Source organism: Salvelinus alpinus, chromosome 21 (assembly GCF_045679555.1).
Source record: "Salvelinus alpinus chromosome 21, SLU_Salpinus.1, whole genome shotgun sequence".
Taxonomy (NCBI): domain Eukaryota; kingdom Metazoa; phylum Chordata; class Actinopteri; order Salmoniformes; family Salmonidae; genus Salvelinus; species Salvelinus alpinus.
In genome coordinates this window covers 29,587,567-29,609,555 of record NC_092106.1, presented here as the reverse complement: position 1 = coordinate 29,609,555, position 21,989 = coordinate 29,587,567, and the positions used below count along the sequence as shown (strand labels likewise).

Sequence of the window (21,989 nt, the reverse complement as noted above, 5' to 3'; positions counted from 1 at the left end):
AAACCTGGCTGCCCAGGGAGGACAGGCTGTGCTCACTCTGCTCCAGGGGAGAGGTAGAGACAGAAGTGCATTTCCTACTACACTGTGACAAATACTCAGACCTAAGAGCATATTTCTTTCCCAAAATTATAATTCAATACAAAGATTTTGAAACTATAAAAGATGAAGAAAAATTCAAATATTTGTTGGGTGAAAAGCCAAAATGTGCAGTTTTGGCAGCCAAATATGTGTCCTCCTGCCACAGCCTGAGGGACAGCCAGTGAAAAATGCAAAGTAATGTTGATAATATTTCCCATTTAGCTTAGTTTTGTTTTGTCTTTCGTACCAGGTCATGTGTCTTCTCAGTCATGTTGACACTGGTCTACTACTGTTGCTTTAATGTATTGTTGTTCTGATTAATATTGTTGTTGTAGCTGTTATTAATGGTAATCCCATGTCCACTACTACTATTATTATTGCTGTTAGTCCCACCATTTATTTATATATAAATATATATATATTTTGTGTATATATATACATATATATTTTATTGAAATTTTTCGATATGTATACTTTGACAATGTAAGTAATAATAACTTGCCATGTCAATAAAGTCAATTGAATTGAATTGAATTGAATTGACAGAGAGAGATAGATAGAGAGATAGATAGAGAGAGACAGAGACAGAGAGAGAGAGATAGATAGAGAGAGGATCACTTGACTGGTATTTTCTGAACACTAATTCATACCCCAAAAACTTTTCTAAGAATCTTATAACATTTTCAACTATTCCTTTTATGCAGTATTCAACAATGTCACCACCCTTTCCATTGCGCTTTAATACAAGGTAGTATTTCCTCATGGAGTTGTGGGATAGCCAACTGTGGTAATACTGTAGTATTAATGCTTATAAGAGTAATGCATTTATGAAATGGCAGCTTACCAAAACATTTTTTTTTAAATTACACCATTTACATTTCCCAAGTGGAAGGGAAAAAAAGAAGTAGCGTGCATATCACATTAACATCAAAACCCAATTGAACAAAGAGCTTCCAGGATTTCCCAGAAGTTGATTGAGAATCGGCTTATCCAGGTACAATTTATTTAGAATACATTTCTGATCGTTTACAGAAAATAGGAAATTGCTAGTTTGCAAATGTGAATGATATGAATAATAGACTTCTGATAATATTGCTGATCACAAAGCTAATGTTTTCACTATTTGTAGGGGCGCAACTTTGGTTTTAGAAGTGGGGGGACATAACTTAATTATTATTATATATTTTCTTTGAATGTTGGAAAACACTCCAAACAGCCTACCCGACCACTCAGAGGCGTCCGCATGGTCCTAAAGCACACAGTTGCCCTGTTTTGTGTCACATTCCAATTATTTACCTGGGTGGGACAAAAATGCAATTTCAGAATGTGTTGGGGACACTATTTGAACTGTTGTGGAGGTCAAAGAGCAGCAGCACAGTCAAATGAGCTCAAGCCTTTTCAATAGTATTATAAAGGTTGTGAAATGGTACCAAAAGAGGAAGTGACTCTGTGCTTCTGAAATACTGAACAAAGCTATCCATCCCGAACAGACCTGTTAAAAGAAGAACATACGTCAGCAATATGCATAAGCTGAAAGTGGAAAACATCACACCATTATGAATTCAATACCTCTAAAACACCGTTCACGTCATTCAGTAGTACTAGTGATCCACTGAAATAACCTATGAAAGCATAGCCCCAGAAACATTGACTTTCTATCCACCCCATGGCTTAATCTATTATTCTGGTACTCCAGTGAGGGGCTTCTTTTGTGAATGAGTGAGGTCTCTTTGGTCAAATGGAGTAATGGTCCCTCCTTCTATTGGATTATGGGATGGGTGTGGTATTGCGGTATTAATCTGAGCAGACGGCAGGCAGCCTGCCCTTGACTAGCGACTGGCGGAGGGCTGTTGTGTTTCTGTTGGAGTGACTTCACACCGCTCTACAGCTCTGTCCAGTCCACACCGCTATCTACAGCTCTATCAAGTCCACACCGCTCTCTACAGCTCTGTCCAGTCCACACCGCTCTCTACAGCTCTGTCCAGTCCACACCGCTCTCTACAACTCTATCCAGTCCACACCGCTCTCTACAGCTCTGTCCAGTCCACACCGCTCTCTACAGCTCTGTCCAGTCCACACCGCTCTCTACAGCTCTATCCAGTCCACACCGCTCTCTACAGCTCTATCCAGTCCACACCGCTCTCTACAGCTCTATCCAGTCCACATCGCTCTCTACAGCTCTGTCCAGTCCACATCGCTCTCTACATCTCAATCCAGTCCACACTGCTCTCACCAGCTCCAGGGGAAAGAGACTGGTATAGTTTCTCCTCTCCACAAAGATGAACCTCTTCTGCTTCTCTCTGGTAAGGCTCTTTTTTTACTTCTCTTCAGAGTGTAGGGCTTCTCTCTCTCTCAGGCGTGTGTGTTGAAGAGGGGCTGATGTGTTCCTAAAATTACAGTGGCGTGAGAGGCACACTAGCGAAGCCCCCCCCCCCCCCCCGCAAGAAGAGGGGGGGGCGAGCGTTAATTGATAATTTTTATGACAGGAAATTTGCTTTAAAACGGCAACATTTTTTCTCAGCCACACTGCAAAATGTGTAAAATAGCATGAGATTAGCTATACAACTTGACATTTTTGTCTCTTCCCCATGGCAAAAGAAATTCCAACAAAATGGGGGGGGGGCTTCCTCAAAACTTGCGGGGGGCCCCGCGAAACTGTGCTACGCCACTGGAGAGTCATGGCTTGATTTGGTGGTGGATTTGAGCCCAGCAGGACTGAAACGGACTAGGATTTGGTGGTGGATTTGAGCCCAGCGGGACTGAAACCGACTAGGATTTGGTGGTGGATTTGAGTCCAGCGGGACTGAAACCGACTAGGATTTCTGTGGGGCTTTTCTTCAGCGTCTTTTGATGAATGTTATGGTGCTATAAAATCTCAGTTTAGTCTTTGGAAGCAGTGCAATTGTGTCTTGTACTGTACATTTCTGTGATTGTGTATGGAAGCAACTAAGTGATGTTATTACAGTACTATTACACTAGAGAGTAGCTTTGACGTGTGTTTTTTTAGATGACCGAAATATAGGAGATTTCATAGATTTATAGAAGGAAATAATCACAAGCACAACTGTATTAGAGGAGTACAGTCCTCTCCTTGGCCAGATGTTGGGGATGTTGAACACAGTTCAGGATTATTGACCGACATGTCCTCAGAACTGATCCAAGGTCATCAGGTTGAAGAAGCGTGATTGCTGCTTCAGGCTTTTGATTGCAGCGTTGTTGTTTCTGTTGTTATTCACCACCACGTGTATCAGGATCTACTACAAAATAGTAATACACAGTAGTGGCCCAGATGTAATGGATCAAGACAGTTCTAGAGGAGCTGCTGAGAAATGATGTCTTCTGAACTAAAATATAAACACAACATGCAACAATTTCATAGATTTTATTGAGTTATAGTTCAGGAAATCAGTCAACTCACTCTTCAATGGCTGGAAGTTGCTGGATAGTGGCGGTAACCGTAACACGCTGCCGTACAAATCAATCCAGAGCATCTCAAACATGCTCAACAGGTGACATGTCTGAGTATGCAGACCATGGAAGAACTGGGACATTTTCAGATTCCAGGAATTGTGTACAGATCCTTGCGACATGGGGCTGTGCCTTATCATGCTGAAATATGAGGTGATGGTGGCGGATGAATGGCACAACAATGGGCCTCAGGATCTTGTCATGCTATCTCTGTGCATTCAAATTGCCATTGATAAAATGTATTTGTGTTCCTTGTCCTTAGTTTATGCCTGCCATACCCTAACCCCACCGCCGCCATGGGCACTCTGTTCACAACGTTGACATCAGCAAACTGCTTGCCACATGATGCCATACACATTGTCTACATCTGCCTGGTAGAGTTGAAAACGGGATTCACCTGTGAAGAGCACACTTCTCCAGCGTGACAGTGGCAATCAAAGGTGAGCATTTGCCCACTGAAGCTGGTTACAACGCCGAATTGCAGTCAAGTGAGGTTGACGAGCACGCAGTTGAGCTTCCCTGAGACGGTTTCTGACAGTTTGGGCAGAAATTCTTCGCTTCTGCAAACCCACATTTTCATCAGCTGTCTGGGTGGCTGGTCTCAGACAATCCCGCAGGTGAAGAATCCGGATGTGGAAGTCCTAGGCTAGCGTGGTTAGACGTGGTCTGCGGTTGTGAGGCGGTTGGATGTACTGCATAATTCTCTAAAACGACGTTGGAGGCGGCTTATAGTAGAGAAATGAACATTCAATTATCTGGCAACAGCTTTGGTGGGCTTTGCTGCAGTCAGCATGCCAATTCCACGCAGTCTACCGTTTGTCCCTGATTGTGTCACTAACTCTCTGTGTGTGTGTGTGTGTGTGTGTGTGTGTGTGTGTGTGTGTGTGTGTGTGTGTGTCCAGGAGGGTTCTACGGACAGTCTGTATGAGGCTGTGCAGGACTCCAGTGATGCCCAGGTCTACACCATCCCCAGCCGTTCCTCCAGCCGCTCCTGTAGCCTTGCCGTGCTGCTGGATGAAAACCCCAAGTGGCGTGGCTCGGGACGATCCATTTCCATTGTGAGTACACATACATATGCATTGTGCACAAACGCATGCACATACCTATGCAAATGCATGCATTCACACACGCACGCACACATACATACAGACACACACACACACACGCACACACACTTTGTACCCTTAGATTGAGTTTTCATTGGGAAGTCAATTTTCTAGAATGAAGCTCTTGATCTTGAATAGACCAAATGTAAAAAGCTGTAGCTCCTCTTCTCTGTGTCCCCAACATACTCACTGATAAGCGCGTTCATGACAGGAAATTGTCAACTGTATAGTTTATAATTTATATAATGCCATGTCATGGGTATAAGTTAGCTATCTGGACAAACCAGAGCTAAATCTTGTGGGGTACCTGTTCTCGCAGGAGTTGAGACTTGTGGTCTGCCAGAGGATCAGATTGGACGGAAACAATAAAGCTGATTATGAAATTATGATGATGAAAACAATCAATTTACTGCTGGTCCTAAAGTCATAACCATTAGCCGCCAATCCATTCAGTTCTTCTAAGTTAGCATGGACATCACAACCAATAGTTTTGTCATATTTATGCAAACCTTTTCATGCCAATAGGCAAACTCTTCCACATTTAAGCATGTAGAATCAAATATTGATAATGTTCTCTTTTGCTTTCAGGAGATCTCCCAAATGCAGACCAACAACACCAAAAAAATGAAAAGAATGTGAGTTTATGTCATTTGCTCTGATCTGTCTCTATTGACAGAGTGTGCGTGCAGGGCAGTGTATCCATAATAAAAAGCAGAGTGAAAGTGCAGCAGCCCTGAGTTCAGCCTTAGTCAGTAGAGTAAAATGGCTCCAAAGGCGCTCTATCCTCCCAAGGGATAATACCTTAAGTCGCAGCTCTTTACCAAGCTTCCTGACTTTCTGCCCCTATGTAGATTTCACACTGTAAGCCCCCAAGCATCTGTCTATTTATACAATGCTCTCTAAAGCGAAAGATTGGGAAGGAAGGAACATCACAATCCAAATCAATTACACACTGGAAAATGTAATTTTCATTTCAGTGTCACTTGTCAAACCAATCTTATGTGATCAGATGAAGAGGAGCCCCTTTTATGTTGGTTGCCAAGAAAGCAGGGAGCGCAAGGTTCTGTGCTAATTTGAGTACAATTCTCAGTCAAGTCTCAGTCAACACTTTTGGCTTTTCTAAATGATGTCCCACTTCAAAAGCTACGCAAGCAGTGCCTAAGAGCAAACTCTATGACTTTCTTTTGTTAGACAGCTATAAACTACAAAGAGAAATGTTGAAACACTACAACTTACATGATTGAACTGTACGGGGATTCTCTCTCACTTGAAGACATACCAGGAATTTCTTTAAATACATATGTAGCAGTAGACCACAATATGGTTCACATCCTTTTGTTAATACAATTGTGTTGTGGTTAGACTGGGGATTAAAACAATATCCACTTAAAATGTAGTCAGATCTACTGAAAAGATCCCTGGGACTTGCTGTCTTAAGTGTACAGTATCCCTTTGGGTCAATCAGGCTGTTGAAATGGCAGATTGTGGCTTAATCCTGAACTTTTTTCTGTCCTTTAATTTCAGAACACATGTATCCAAATCAGCATCAGAAAACAGAACTTTAGGTATGTATGATAAAGGTCTGCTTGTGTGGTGTACTGCACTCCCGAGTGGCGCAGCAGTACATTTCAGTGCAAGCGGCGTCACTACAGTCCCTGGTTCGAATTCAGGCTGTATCACATCCGGCCGTGATTGGGAGTCCCATAGGTTGGCGCACAATTGGCCCAGCATTGTCCGGGGTTTGGCCGGGGGTAGGCCGTCATTGTAAATAAGAATTTGTTCTTAATTGACTTGCCTAGTGAAATAAATAAAGTGGTGCAGTGGTCTAAGGCACTGCACCGCCGTGCTAGCTGTGCCACTACAGATCCTGGTTCGCGACAGGGAGACCCATGGGATGGCGCACAATTGGCCCAGCGTCATCCGGGTTAGGGGAAGGTTTGGCCGGCAGGGATGTTCTTGTCCCATCGCGCTATAGCGACTCCTGTGGCGGGCCGGGCGCAATGCAAGCTGACACGATCGCCAGGGGTACGGAGTTGCAGCGATGGGACAAGACTGTAACTACCAATTGGATACCACGAAATTGGAGAGAAATATAAAATATATATATATATATATAAAGACTTTAAATATAAAATAAATAAAAAGAAAGAATGTGCTAGCCATGCAGATTTTTTACAATACTTAATGATATACTGTACCACTAAGAGCAAAAATAGATTTTTATTTTATTTTACCCTTATTTTACCAGGTAAGTTGACTGAGAACACATTCTCGTTTACAGCAACAATATGGGGCATAGTTACAGGAGAGAGGAGGGGGGATGAAATGAGCCTTTTGGAAGCTGGGGATGATTAGGTGGCCAGATTGGAAATTTAGCTAGGACACCGGGGTTAACACCCCTACTCTTACGATCTGTAGTGACCACAGAGAGTCAGGACACCCGCTTAACGTCACATCTGAAAGACGATCAATCAACAGTTTAGCATTAGCCGGACATACAATTACAACCAAAGTCAAACCTGAGCAATGCACAGACAAGAAGTTACATTACCAAGAGAGCATTGCACCAAAACCTCTGGATGTTTTTGTGCTGAATAAGGTAAAAAGATCATTGGGACTTGTCCCAGGAGTCTACTACAGCAATTACTTTTGGGAGGGAGGACAGATTAAAAAAGACAATTGGAAAGCCCAGCTTAAACTCTCATTGCCAGTCACAGTTACCTACTTGGCTGTCTGTGGTACTTAGGGCCTCCATTTTGATTTCACTGTGGTGTGCCCTGACCTTGGTCAGCCAAATAAACCCCTTCATGGTTTTGATTTCTCTCCCTGCAGATCAAGCCTCTGCCGTCTGCAATACTGCTCTCTGGCTGCCAGCCAAAATCCCCCCAGAAGAAGATTTAGATTTAGTCCACATCAAGAACAATCAAAATGAAGGTAAATTGTCTGGGGATTTTGAGGTTAAGCTGATCTATTGCGTTCATTTGGACACTCCACCACATGGGATCTAGCTGTGGTGTCTGAAGAGATTCCCATAGCACCCAAATCCCTCTTACGGAGAGTGTTGTGCAGACTGGAGCTTTTCTTAACACACTTGGCTGTCAGGCCTTGGATTAATTAAGTGCCAACAGGATATTAGTGTAGAAACACTGGGGTCAACGCAGGGCATGTGTCATTTAGTCAGTGTACTACAGTACATGAGGTTGTGGTGCGGGCATTGCATTAGTGTGTAGTACATGAGACACAGGGTAGACTTCACTGCATAGCACTGAAACTGAATGTGATCATGAATGGATACAAGACATTACATCTCAGAACAAAAGTCCCAATCACAGTGCTGTATTGGAACATTACCTATCAGGGTTTAGGAGTTTAAAGAGACTTCTGACTGGTGTGATTCTGTTGTTCAGAGATGATCAAGCCCATGGTCAGAACTGAGATTCAGGCCAAAGCCTCGATCAGAACCGATGTCAAGACCAAAAAGGGAAGAGGAGGACGTAAGTCGAGCATAAAGAAGAATGAAAAGTCACCAACCCCACCAATACCACCAACTCAGGTTGGGAAAAAGAACTGTCCCTAATTTTGTCCAGTACCTTGAGCTTATACAATTTATTTCTAATTTACAAATGTATATTTTCCCCTATCTATTTGTTCCAAAACTTGATTGAATTAATAAATTGTTTCTTTCTGTGGTTGTATGTAGGTGGTGAGTTACGAGCGATGGGCTCAGAACGCAGATCGGCCCAACAGCAGGCAGAGAGACCTGGTGAGTGATCGGCCCAACAGCAGACCCCATGCTGCCCATCCCATGCCAGCCCAGAGTCTTACAGTCTTATAATGATACGGCGGTCTGCCTGTTTTTACATCCAAAGAGCCTCTTGGCCTTAAATTGGGCAATCACTTAACACAAATGCTGATTGAGTTTTAATACTGTACAGATGGCTGAGCTGGGAGAGGGGTATCACTATGCCCCCATAATCTCTGGGCCACATGGCAAAGAGGGGTGGGTTGTTGGGGTGGCACCAGGGGAGTGCCTACTCTCACTAATTCACAGTGAAGATCAGACATGGTACTGCTTGCCAATTGTGTGGGAGTGGATCGACATTTGGCCACTCAGAGCCTCTCTCAGTCCCTGTGTTGGCAGCTTGGCACAGAGGCTAACAAGACTAGTGCAGTGTGCTGGTATCCTAAAATGGGATTTGGACACCAGTAGTGCCAGCATCTCACCCAGAGGCTAACAAGACTAGTGCAGAGTGCTGGTATCCTAAATGGGATTTGGACACCAGTAGTGCCAGCATCTCACCCAGAGAAAATGCATGGTGTGTGTGTGTGTCCATGCTTGGCTAGCTGTTCATAATCATCATGGGTAAAATCACCATAATCACAGGACTGAGCTTTGTGAACCTGACAATAGCTAGGTTTCCATCCAATTGGTGACAGATTTTCACATGAATAGGCTACTGTAGAATCCGCATAAAGAAAATATGCACATTTTTCCACCAGTGGAAATTGACTTTTTTTTGTATAACAATCAGTGCATGGTGAAGTATTGCACACAAAATGTACTTTTTCTCTTAAGTTTTCATGTACACTCTATAAATAAAAGGTTCCTGGGGTGTCTTTTAGGGGTTCTTCAAATTGAAAATGTGGGGGAACCCCTATAAGTTATTCGAAGAACCCTTTTTAATGGATCCTCTAAGAACCTTTTGAAGAACCTTTTGGGGTTCCTTTTTTAGCTATCCCCTCCCCTATTATTAATAATACACATAATAATACAATATTTTAGTTGTCAGTGTTTATTATGATTTCAGTGGCAAAGCATAATAAACAAATCCAAATATGAGCTAAACTCCCAGCAGAGCCCCAAGTCCAATGGGTTTATCCTCTGGCGTGTTGATGTTGATGTGTTGATGTTCTCTGTATCCATATGTAGCGTGGTTCATTCTGCGTTGTGTATTTTTAATTACGACGCTGCCACAACTGATGGTCTGCTCGTTGAAATCTTTTTATTTGCCCTGCACACGAAGAGACAACACACGTTACCCTTGGCGCAGTCACAGCTCTCGGGCACCTTGCTAGCCGAGGGTCAGGCAAAAGAGCGCCAAAAGGAATTAACAGGTGCTGCGTGCACACACTCGCTGCACAACAGCACACCATACAAGTAAAACTATACAGAACATAATTCTGACAAAATAAAAGACATACCTGCACACGAAGAGACAACACACATGTTACCCTTGGCGCAGTCACAGCTCTCGGGCACCTGCGCGAGCACATGGACACTCACTCAACCACTGTCACAAGTACTCACAAGTTACAACAGATACCCCAGTCAGTGAGCTCTGTGAAACTTGTTAACATAAATTCCTACACTGTCCACACTATAACAAACTTATGGTTGCAGAACAGTACATTGTATAACCTTATGACGGTTGTATATTAAACAGTTTCGGAGCCAAGGACAACATACCTTGCTAGCCGAGGGTCAGGCAAAAGAGAACGATAAAGGGGTATGGGAATACAGATAACCCGCGATGGGCCAAACCAAAATATACAAAACTTTTACAATCCCGTGTATGTACAATATTGGTATGAAAAAGTGTTTGTACACCAAATAAAAACATTAGCTATGCAGCTGTAATTAAATAAAAAAAATACACTGAATTATTATTATTATTATCAAATTATTAACATCCCCTCTTGACCTGGCCTATTTGAATTGGTCCTTGTGTGCAATTTGGTGCGTAATCTATGGGAACAACATCACACTGCTACACATAGCTAGAATGATTTAGCAGTGCATGGTGATTGAACAGGTTTCCTGTTATATTCATCAGAGGTGTAGGGAGGGTGAAGTCTGTAAATCCAAACAAAACATGAACACGGCAGTATTCATACCTTGGTTTTTGTGGTAAATGTGAATGAAAAAACTGTTTTGATAATTGTTTTTATACACATACCTTGTCCATAATGTAGAGGCCTTTCGGATTTTAATTGAAAAGATAAGGGAGGAGGATGGTACATGTGTTCTGCATAACATACCAATTCCAATTGACATACCTTCGCATGTCTCCTCGTCTGTATACCTGCAGACAGACACAAAATTGAGCAGTTCAGTCATCTGCACTCAATGCAGCTAGCCTTCAACATATTCTTATAGCATACAGTACCTTTTCTTACCTCTTTGTTGATTGATATCCATTGAATTGTGTACATTTTCTGTTTTAGAAAGATTTGCAAAAATATTAGATGTTAAACTTCTTATGGCTGCAATCCCGTTAACGGGATGATATGACAACAGCCAATGAAAGTGCAGGGCGCCAAAATCAAACAGAAATCTCATAATTAAAATACCTCAAACATACATGTATTTTATACCATTTTAAAGGTAATCTTGTTGTTAATCCCACCAAAGTGTCCAATATCAAATAGGCTTTTCAGTGAAACCACCACAAACGATTATGTTAGGTCACCGCAAAATCACAGACAAAGACAGGAGTCACAAAAAGCAGAAATAGAGATAAAATGAATCACTAACCTTTGATTATCTTCATCAGATGACACTCATAGGACTTCGTTACACAATACATCCATGTTTTGTTTGATAAAGTTCATATTTATAACAAAAAATCTGAGTTTACATTGGCGCGTTACATTCACTAGTTCCAAAAACATCAAGTTATTTTGTATAGCCACATCGTTTCAACAGAAATACTCATCATAAATGTAGATGATAATACAAGTTATACACATGGAATTATAGATGTACCTCTCTTAATGCAACCGCTGTGTCAGATTTCAAAAAAACTTTACGGAAAAAGCAAACCATGCAATAATCTGAAACGGAGCTCAGAACAATAGCCAAATTAGCCGCCATGTTGGGGTCAACAGAAACCAGAAAATACATGATAAATGTTTCCTTACCTTTGATGAACTTCATCAGAATGCAGTCCAAAGAATCCCAGGTCCACAATACATGCTTGCTTGATAATGTCCGTTATTTATGTCCAATTAGCTACTTTGGTTAGCGCTTTTCGTAAACAATTCCAAAGTCACAAAGCGCGTCCACTATAACGTGACGAAATGTCCAAAAGTTCCGTAACAGTCAGTAGAAACATGTCAAACGATGTACTGAATCAATCTTTAGAATGTTGTTAATAACTGTCACGGTTCTCTAAAGTAGAACCCAGAAGCAGACCAGGACAAGGAGAGTAAGACGAAGGTGAGTATTTATTTACAAGTTTAAATGTAGTGATAGAAAAATCCAAGTAGCGGAGCGGGCAGCGGAGGTGAGTTGATGGAATTGAGTAAGCAGATCCAAGGAAGTAACTGAAGTCACTGACGACCAGGTAGGGATGGGATGAGTGTTCCGGGTGAATGACTGTAGACAGAAAAAACGGAGGTAAGTTCAAGGCAAGCAAGACGTACAAAACAACAAAACAAACTCTATCAAACTGGAGGCTGATACGCTGGCACAACATACTGTTCATGGCTAACGATCCGGCAGGGAATGGATGTCAGGTCAGCGCTTATGAAGTGGAGGGGTGATGATCAGGACGAGGTGTGCAGATAGCTGATGGGATACAGGTGCGGGTACTCAGAGATCCTCCAACTAGCTACGTCGCCCGGCAACCAGACAGGGTGCGTTCCAGGACACCGGAAAAAACACTCCAGGACAGAACACAGGCAAAAACAGACTCAGGAAGCGGGATTCGTGACAATAACATACATCTTGAATAACGTTCCAACCGGAGAATTAGATTGACTTCAGAAGAGCGGTGGAACGGAGGTCCTCCTCATGTGAACGCGCATGTGAGAGCGCATGTGAAAGCATGGTCAGCTCGTGGCAGACCTGACTAATTCCTGTCTCCTTCGGCCCCCCTTCCCATTAGAGTCATCAGACAAAGTTCTATTGACTGTTGACATCTAGTGGAAGCCGTAGGAAGTGAAAACTCATCAATATCTCGCTGTAATTTCAATGAGAGCTTGGTTGAAAATCTGCCACCTCAGAAAAAATTCAAACAGGAAGTGGAACTTCTCAGGTTTTTGCCTGCCATATGAGTTCTGTTATACTCACAGACATAATTCAAACAGTTTTAGAAACTTCAGAGTGTGGGACTGAGGAGCAGGCAGTTTACTATGGGCACCTCTGTGCACCTTTCATCCAAGCTGCTCAATACTGCCCCTGCAGCCATAAGAAATTAATATTTATATCCAAAAACCTCAGTTTACATTGGCGCCATGTTCAGAAATGCCTCCAAAATATCCGGAGAAATTGCAGAGAGCCACGTCAAATAACATACATACTCATCATAAACTTTGATGAAAGATACATGTTTTACATAGAATTAAAGATACACTTGTTCTTAATGCAACCGCTGTGTTAGATTTCAAAAAAAGCTTTACGGCAAAAGCACAATATTCAATAATCTGAGAACAGCGTTCAGCCACAAAAGCAAGCCATACAGTTACCCGCCAAATTGTGCAGTCAACAAAACTCATAAAAAGCATTATAAATCTTCACTTACCTTTGCTGATCTTCATCGGAATGCACTCCCAGGACTCCCACAAGAAATGTTAGTTTTGTTCGGTAATGTCCATCATTTATGTCCAAATAGCCATTTTTGTTAGCGTGTTTGGTAAACAAATCCAACGTCAGGAAGCGCGTTCACTAAAAGCAGACGAAATGTCCAAAAGTTCCGTAACAGTCAGTAGAAACATGTCAAACGATGTATTGAATCAATCTTTAGAATGTTTTTAACATAAATCTTGAATAACGTTCCAACCGGAGAATTACATTGACTTCAGATGTGCGATGGAACATAGCTCCTTCTCATGTGAACGCGCATGGTCAGAGCATGGTCAGGTCATGATAGACCTGACTAATTCCTGTCTCCTTCGGCCCCACTTCACAGTAGAGGCATCAGACAAGGTTCTATTGACTGTTGACATCTAGTGGAAGCCGTAGGAAGTGCAAACTCATCCATATCTCACTGTGAATTCAATAGGGTCTTGGTTGAAAATCGACTAGCCTCAGAATTCCCACTTCCTGTTTGTATTTTTTCTCAGGTTTTTGTCTGCCATATGAGTTCTGTTATACTCACAGACATCATTCAAACAGTTTTAGAAACTTCAGAGTGTTTTCTATCCAATACTAATAATAATATGCATATATTAGCAACTAGGACTGAGGAGCAGGCAGTTTACTATGGGCACCTCTGGGCACCTTTCATCCAAGCTACTCAATACTTCCCCTGCAGCCATAAGAAGTTATCATCACAAAACAATATCAATTTAGATTATATAAGAAATAAACCTTACCTTAAATTGAGGAGATCTTTACATTTTTCAGTTAAGTGCCTGCACCTGCTGTCCTTTCAAATAAAAATCCAAATGTTTCAGTTGGGCAGTTAGGTTCCTGCAAGAACACCCACCAACTAAGGAGGTTCTTTGATGAACCCCACCTCCTATGGGGTTCTTGGGAGAACCTTTTGGGGGCAATTTTCAGTGCCAAGAACCCTAAGGTTCTTCGAAGAACTCTGAGGATCTTAGAAGAACCCTTGTTGAACCCCTAATTTTCTGAGTGTACTGAATAAAAATCCATCGCACTTTCAACTCTACCGATAGTTTTGTCACAAACTGTTGCGTTAAATAGTAAATGTGCTACTCTGGTCTTGGCACATGTGCTCTAGCCAGCAGCTCACAGATACAGCGCGGGTAGGCTGTGTGGGTAGGCTGTGTGGGTAGGCTGTGCGGGTAGGCTGTGCGGGTAGGCTGTGCGGGTAGGCTGTGCGGGTAGGCTGTGTGGATATCAGTGGAGGCTGCTGAGGGGAGGACGGCTCATAATAATGTCTGGAATGGAGCGAATTGAATGGCATCAAACACATGGAAACCATGTGTTTGATGCATTTGATACCATTCCACTCATTCCGCTCCAACCATTACCACGAGCCTGTCCTCCCCAATTAAGGTGCCACCAACCTCCTGTGGTGGGTATAGTCTACATCAGTGGTTCCCAAACTTTTTGTTGTTGTTGTTGTTGTAGGAGTAGGAACTCAGTCTGATTTTCAACTTACTCTTGAAAGTTGTAATAGTAGAATGCACAATGTGCAGTTTTCCTCTTGTCTTGTCAGTTATTGCATACCGTAAAGAACTATTTATAACTTGTCAGAAATGTCCAGATCAACTAGCCCATGTCAGCTAACTTTTTCCCCCATAGATTTTGTTGTAATGTTTGAGTCACTAAAAATATCACATGAATAAACATTAGATATGGCAAAATGTATAGAATTGCAGGGAATAAGCTTTAAACCTGCAACATTTTCTCTCCACCAACAAGAGGGGTGTGAACAGTTTGTGTCATGAACTATGCTTGTCCCCATAGAAATCGACGTGGGAGGCACTGGATGTTCCCCAATGAAAAAGTTTAGAAACCCTTGGTCTACATGATGACATTGTTTTGGATAAAAGCGAGAATATTTGTATTTGTTAAACGGCTGTCAAGCATCAATCATCATGTCACTAGAATAAGACCCTCGATATTTATGGGAAAGGAGCATCAATATCACAGTATACCTACCACCCTCTGATATTCATCAAACGTATTTCATCTTTAGCCTAATACACTGCATGGTTTCCCGAGTCGCAGTGGGATGAGGACCACACACCATAACATCGCGTTACTCCAAGTTTACTATGAAACGATGGATATTACATACATTTTTGCACATAAAGGCGTTTCCACAGGCATTTCTGGCATCATTAATTTGACCAACACAGAAAGATCCCACCATGTCGAACAAACAAACTATCTGTCGCCATTTATAAAATTGTACCGAAACTTACTGTTTCCATCCCAGATTTTTTATGCGACATGACTTTGCTTGGATAAAAACTGTGGATGGAAATGCGGTTATTGACATGTTTTTATTATGTGTTTGATTTTTGTGATGCTCCAGATTGTCCATGCCAACGGGGAAGTGGCCAAGCCCAGAGTTCCCATCAAAAAGAGTCAAAAGCCTGGGAGTCAGAAGACTGGGAAGAAAGGGAGTGCAAAAAATGGAAAAGAAGGGGCCAAGAAAAATCAGGACATCACAAGGAATAAGGAACTCAGAAAATGTACCACAGACAATGACACTTATGGTATGTCTCCTTGGTCATATTAACATAGAAAGTAACAACATGACAATGCATGACAAAACATAAGTGTCCTATACAATTTTGATGAATGTCCATACTTGTCAGATGTTCATTTCTGTAGCCTCCTTCTCGGGTCACCACCCAGCAGGGCCCATCCCAGTGATAGCGGGACCCTATCTGGATGTGGTCCGGAGGTCAGCTCCTGTTTGTGAGTCTGTACTAACATCAGCCCAGGAGAATTCTACCCTAGCCCCGGCGGCCATGGAGCTGAGGACCGGGCCTGGAGGCCCTGGAGCTCCTCCCAGGAACCAGCGCTGGAGCAACCCAGCCGAGAACGCTCCAGATTGGGGAACCTCCTACCACATCTGCCGCAGGCCCCTCACAGAGTACCCCGTTTATACCCATGACTACACCCTGCCCCGGGCCAAGGCCTGGGACAAGCACCAGGGGCTGGCCCAAGATGGGAGCCTGAAACGGGACCCCTCGCCCCAGGGTGTCCCCCTCTCTGTTACTGATGTGAAACTATGCGACCGCAATGTGAGTTAATGGCAAAACACACTGTTAAAGTAGATTATATAGTAGATCTGTTATAGTAGATTATAGTAGATCATATAGTAGATCTCTTATAGTAAATTATAGTAGATTATATAGTAGATCTGTTATAGTAGATTATAGTAGATTATATAGCAGATCTGTTATAGGAGATTATAGTAGATTATATAGCATATCTCTTATAGTAGATTATAGTAGATTATATAGTAGATCTGTTATAGTAGATTATATAGAAGATCTGTTATAATAGATTATAGTAGATTATATAGTAGATCTGTTATAGTAGATTATAGTAGATTATATAGTAGATCTGTTATAGTAGATTATGTAGTAGATCTGTTATAGTAGATTATATAGTAGATATGCTATAAATCAAATCAAATCAAATTTTATTAGTCACATACACATGGTTAGCAGATGTTAATGCGAGTGTAGCGAAATGCTTGTGCTTCTAGTTCCGACAATGCAGTAATAACCAACAAGTAATCTAACCTAACAATTCCACAACTACTACCTTACACACACACACAAGTGTAAAGGGATAAAGAATATGTACATAAAGATATATGAATGAGTGGTGGTACAGAACGGCATGGCAGATGCAGTAGATGGTATAGAGTACGGTATATACATATGAGATGAGTACTGTAGGGTATGTAAACATAAAGTGGCATAGTTTAAAGTGGCTAGTGGTACATGTATTACATAAAGATGGCAAGATGCAGTAGATGATATAGAGTACAGTATATACATATGAGATGGGTAATGTAGGGTATGTAAACATTATATTAAGTGGCATTGTTTAAAGTGGCTAGTGGTACATTTTTACATAATTTCCATCAATTCCCATTTTTAAAGTGGCTGGAGTTGAGTCAGTATGTTGGCAGCGGCCGCTAAATGTTAGTGGTGGCTGTTTAACAGTCTGATGGCCTTGAGATAGAAGCTGTTTTTCAGTCTCTCGGTCCCTGCTTTGATGCACCTGTACTGACCTCGCCTTCTGGATGATAGCGGGGTGAACAGGCAGTGGCTTGGGTGGTTGTTGTCCTTGATGATCTTTATGGCCTTCCTGTGACATCGGGTGGTGTAGGTGTCCTGGAGGGCAGGTAGTTTGCCCCTGGTGATGCGTTCTGCAGACCTCACTACCCTCTGGAGAGCCTTACGGTTGTGGGCGGAGCAGTTGCCGTACCAGGCGGTGATACAGCCCGACAGGATGCTCTCGATTGTGCATCTGTAGAAGTTTGTGAGTGCTTTTGGTGACAAGCCGAATTTCTTCAGCCTCCTGAGGTTGAAGAGGCGCTGCTGCGCCTTCTTCACAACGCTGTCTGTGTGGGTGGACCAATTCAGTTTGTCCGTGATGTGTACACCGAGGAACTTAAAACTTTCCACCTTCTCCACTACTGACCCGTCGATGTGGATAGGGGGGTGCTCCCTCTGCTGTTTCCTGAAGTCCACAATCATCTCCTTTGTTTTGTTGACGTTGAGTGTGAGGTTATTTTCCTGACACCACACTCCGAGGGCCCTCACCTCCTCCCTGTAGGCCGTCTCGTCGTTGTTGGTAATCAAGCCTACCACTGTAGTGTCATCCGCAAACTTGATGATTGAGTTGGAGGCGTGCATGGCCACGCAGTCGTGGGTGAACAGGGAGTACAGGAGAGGGCTCAGAACGCACCCTTGTGGGGCCCCAGTGTTGAGGATCAGCGGGGTGGAGATGTTGTTACCTACCCTCACCACCTGGGGGCGGCCCGTCAGGAAGTCCAGGACCCAGTTGCACAGGGCGGGGTCGAGACCCAGGGTCTCGAGCTTGATGACGAGTTTGGAGGGTACTATGGTGTTAAATGCTGAGCTGTAATCGATGAACAGCATTCTCACATGGGTATTCCTCTTGTCCAGATGGGTTAGGGCAGTGTGCAGTGTGGTTGCGATTGCGTCGTCTGTGGACCTATTGGGTCGGTAAGCAAATTGGAGTGGGTCTAGGGTGTCCGGTAGGGTGGAGGTGATATGGTCCTTGACTAGTCTCTCAAAGCACTTCATGATGACGGAAGTGAGTGCTACGGGGCGGTAGTCGTTTAGCTCAGTTACCTTAGCTTTCTTGGGAACAGGAACAATGGTGGCCCTCTTGAAGCATGTGGGAACAGCAGACTGGGATAAGGATTGATTGAATATGTCCGTAAACACACCAGCCAGCTGGTCTGCGCATGCTCTGAGGACGCGGCTGGGAATGCCGTCTGGGCCTGCAGCCTTGCGAGGGTTAACACGTTTAAATGTTTTACTCACCTCGGCTGCAGTGAAGGAGAGCCCGCAGGTTTTGGTAGGGGGCCGTGTCAGTGGCACTGTATTGTCCTCAAAGCGGGCAAAAAAGTTGTTTAGCCTGTCTGGGAGCAAGACATCCTGGTCCGCGACGGGGCTGGTTTTCTTTTTGTAATCCGTGATTGACTGTAGACCCTGCCACATACCTCTTGTGTCTGAGCTGTTGAATTGCGACTCGATTTTGTCTCTGTACTGGGACTTAGCCTGTTTGATTGCCTTGCGGAGAGAATAGCTACACTGTTTGTATTCGGTCATGCTTCCGGTCACCTTGCCCTGGTTAAAAGCAGTGGTTCGCGCTTTCAGTTTCACGCGAATGCTGCCGTCAATCCACGGTTTCTGGTTTGGGAATGTTTTTATCGTTGCTGTGGGTACGACATCGTCAATGCACTTCCTAATGAACTCGCTCACCGAATCAGCATATTCGTCAATATTGTTGTTGGACGCGATGCGGAACATATTCCAATCCGCGTGATCGAAGCAGTCTTGAAGCGTGGATTCAGATTGGTCGGACCAGCGTTGAACAGACCTGAGCGCGGGAGCTTGTTGTTTGAGTTTCTGTTTGTAGGCTGGAATCAACAAAATGGAGTCGTGGTCAGCTTTTCCGAAAGGGGGGCGGGGGAGGGCCTTATATGCGTCGCGGAAATTAGTATAACAATGATCTAGGGTTTTTCCAGCCCTGGTAGCACAATCGATATGCTGATAGAATTTAGGGAGTTTTGTTTTTAGATTAGCCTTGTTAAAATCCCCAGCTACGATGAATGCAGCCTCAGGGTGTGTGGTTTCCAGTTTACAAAGAGTCAGATAAAGTTCGTTCAGGGCCATCGATGTGTCTGCTTGGGGGGGAATATATACGGCTGTGATTATGATTGAAGAGAATTCCCTTGGTAGATAATGCGGTCGACATTTGATTGTGAGGAGTTCTAGATCAGGTGAACAGAATGACTTGAGTTCCTGTGTGTTGTTATGATGATCACACCACTTCTCGTTAATCATAAGGCATACCCCCCCGCCCCTCTTCTTACCGGAAAGATGTTTGTTTCTGTCGGCGCGATGCATGAAGAAACCAGCTGGCTGCACCGACTCCGTTAGCGTCCCTTGAGTTAGCCATGTTTCCGTGAAGCAGAGCACGTTGCAATCCCTGATGTCTCTCTGGAATGCTACCCGTGCTCGGATTTCATCAACCTTATTGTCAAGAGACTGGACATTGGCGAGTAGTATGCTAGGGAGTGGAGCGCGATGTGCCCGTCTCCGAAGCCTGACCACGAGACCGCCTCGTTTGCCCCTTTTTCGGCGTCGCACAGGGTCGTCGGCTGGGATCAGATCCATTGTATTGGGTGGAAGGCAAAACACTGGATCCGTTTCGGGAAAGTCATATTCCTGGTAGGAACGATGATGAGTTGACGTTAATCGTATATTCAGTAGTTCCTCCCGACTGTATGTAATGAAACCTAAGATTACCTGGGGTACCGATGTAAGAAATAACACATAAAAAAACAAAAAACTGCATATTTTCCAAGGAACGCGAAGCGAGGCGGCCATCTCTTTTCGGCGCCGGAAGTAATATAGTATAGTAGATTATAGTAGATTATATAGTAGATCTGTTATAGTAGATTGGGAATTTTGTGGACATGTTTATTCCAATCTATACCCTACCAAACAATCAAAATGTTCCATTGAAATAGATGATTTGTTTTATTTTAACACATAGTAAGTGACCGCTAAAAATATTACGGTTTGGGTAACAAACATTAGGAAAGAGGATGTGCTCACATGCACTCATTTAGATATTTCTATACATGCAGTATATCCAATCAGTGATATTCAGTGAGCACATCAAATCAAATCTATTTATATAGCCCTTCTTACATCAGCTGATATATCAAAGTGCTGTACAGAAACCCAGCCTAAAACCCCAAACAGCAAGCAATGCAGGTGTAGAAGCAAGGTGGCTAGGAAAAACTCCCTAGAAAGGCCAAAACCTAGGAAGAAACCTAGAGAGGAACCAGGCTATGAGGGGTGGCCAGTCCTCTTCTGGTTGTGCCGGGTGGAGATTATGACAGAACATGGCCAAGATGTTCAAATGTTCAAAAATGACCAGCATGGTCAAATAATAATAATCACAGTAGTTGTCGAGGGTGCAACAGGTCAGCACCTCAGGAGTAAATGTCAGTTGGCTTTTCATAGCCGATCATTAAGAGTATCTCTACCGCTCCTGCTGTCTCTAGAGAGTTGAAAACAGCAGGTCTGGGACAGGTAGCACGTCCGGTGAACAGGTCAGGGTTCCATAGCCGCAGGAGGAACAGTTGAAACTGGAGCAGCAGCACGGCCAGGTGGACTGGGGACAGCAAGGAGTCATCATGCCAGGTAGTCCTAAGGCATGGTCCTAGGGCTCAGGTCCTCCGAGAGAGAGAAAGAAAGAGAGAAAGAGAGAATTAGAGAGAGCATACTTAAATTCACACAGGACACCAGATAAGACAGTAGAAATACTCCAGATATAACAGACTGACCCCAGCCCCTTCGACACATAAACTACTGCAGCATAAATACTGGAGGCTGAGACAGGAGGGGTCAGGAGACACTGTGGCCCCATCCAATGATACCCCTGGACAGGGCCAAACAGGCAGGATATAACCCCACCCACTTTGCCAAAGCACAGCCCCCACACCACTAGAGGGATATCTTCAACCACCAACTTACCATCCTGAGACAAGGCCGAGTATAGCCCACAAAGAGCTTCGCCACGGCACAACCCAAGGGGGGGCGCCAACCCGGACAGAAAGATCACGTCAGTGACTCAACCCACTCAAGTGACGCACCCCTCCTAGGGACGGCATGGAAGAGCACCAGTAAGCCAGTGACTTAGCCCCTGTAATAGGGTTAGAGGCAGAGAATCCCAGTGGAGAGAGGGGAACCGGCCAGGCAGAGACAGCAAGGGCAGTTCGTTGCTCCAGTGCCTTTCCGTTCACCTTCACACTCCTGGGCCAGACTACACTCAATCATATGACCTACTGAAGAGATGAGTCTTCAATAAAGACTAAAAGGTTGAGGCCGAGTCTGTGTCTCTCACATGGGTAGGCAGACCATTCCATAAAAATTGAGCTCTATAGGAGAAAGCCCTGCCTCCAGCTGTTTGCTTGGAAATTCTAGGGACAATTAGGAGGCCTGCGTCTTGTCACAGTAGCGTACGTGTAGGTATGTACGGCAGGACCAAATCGGAAAGATAGGTAGGAGCAAGCCCATGTAATGCTTTGTAGGTTAGCAGTAAAACCTTGAAATCAGCCCTTGCCTTAACAGGAAGCCAGCGTAGGGAGGCTAGCACTGGAGTAATATGATCACATTTTT

The 21,989-nt window shown here is 43.6% G+C and overlaps 1 long non-coding RNA gene across 1 annotated transcript; it reads left to right on the top strand.

Annotated features, from left to right (window-relative positions):
* Positions 1–6,176: 6,176 nt before the first annotated feature.
* Positions 6,177–8,185, top strand: LOC139548631 (uncharacterized). The gene is made up of 3 exons (XR_011669735.1): positions 6,177–6,217; positions 7,485–7,586; positions 8,060–8,185. It is a non-coding gene; the product is annotated as an uncharacterized lncRNA (long non-coding RNA).
* Positions 8,186–21,989: the final 13,804 nt, after the last annotated feature.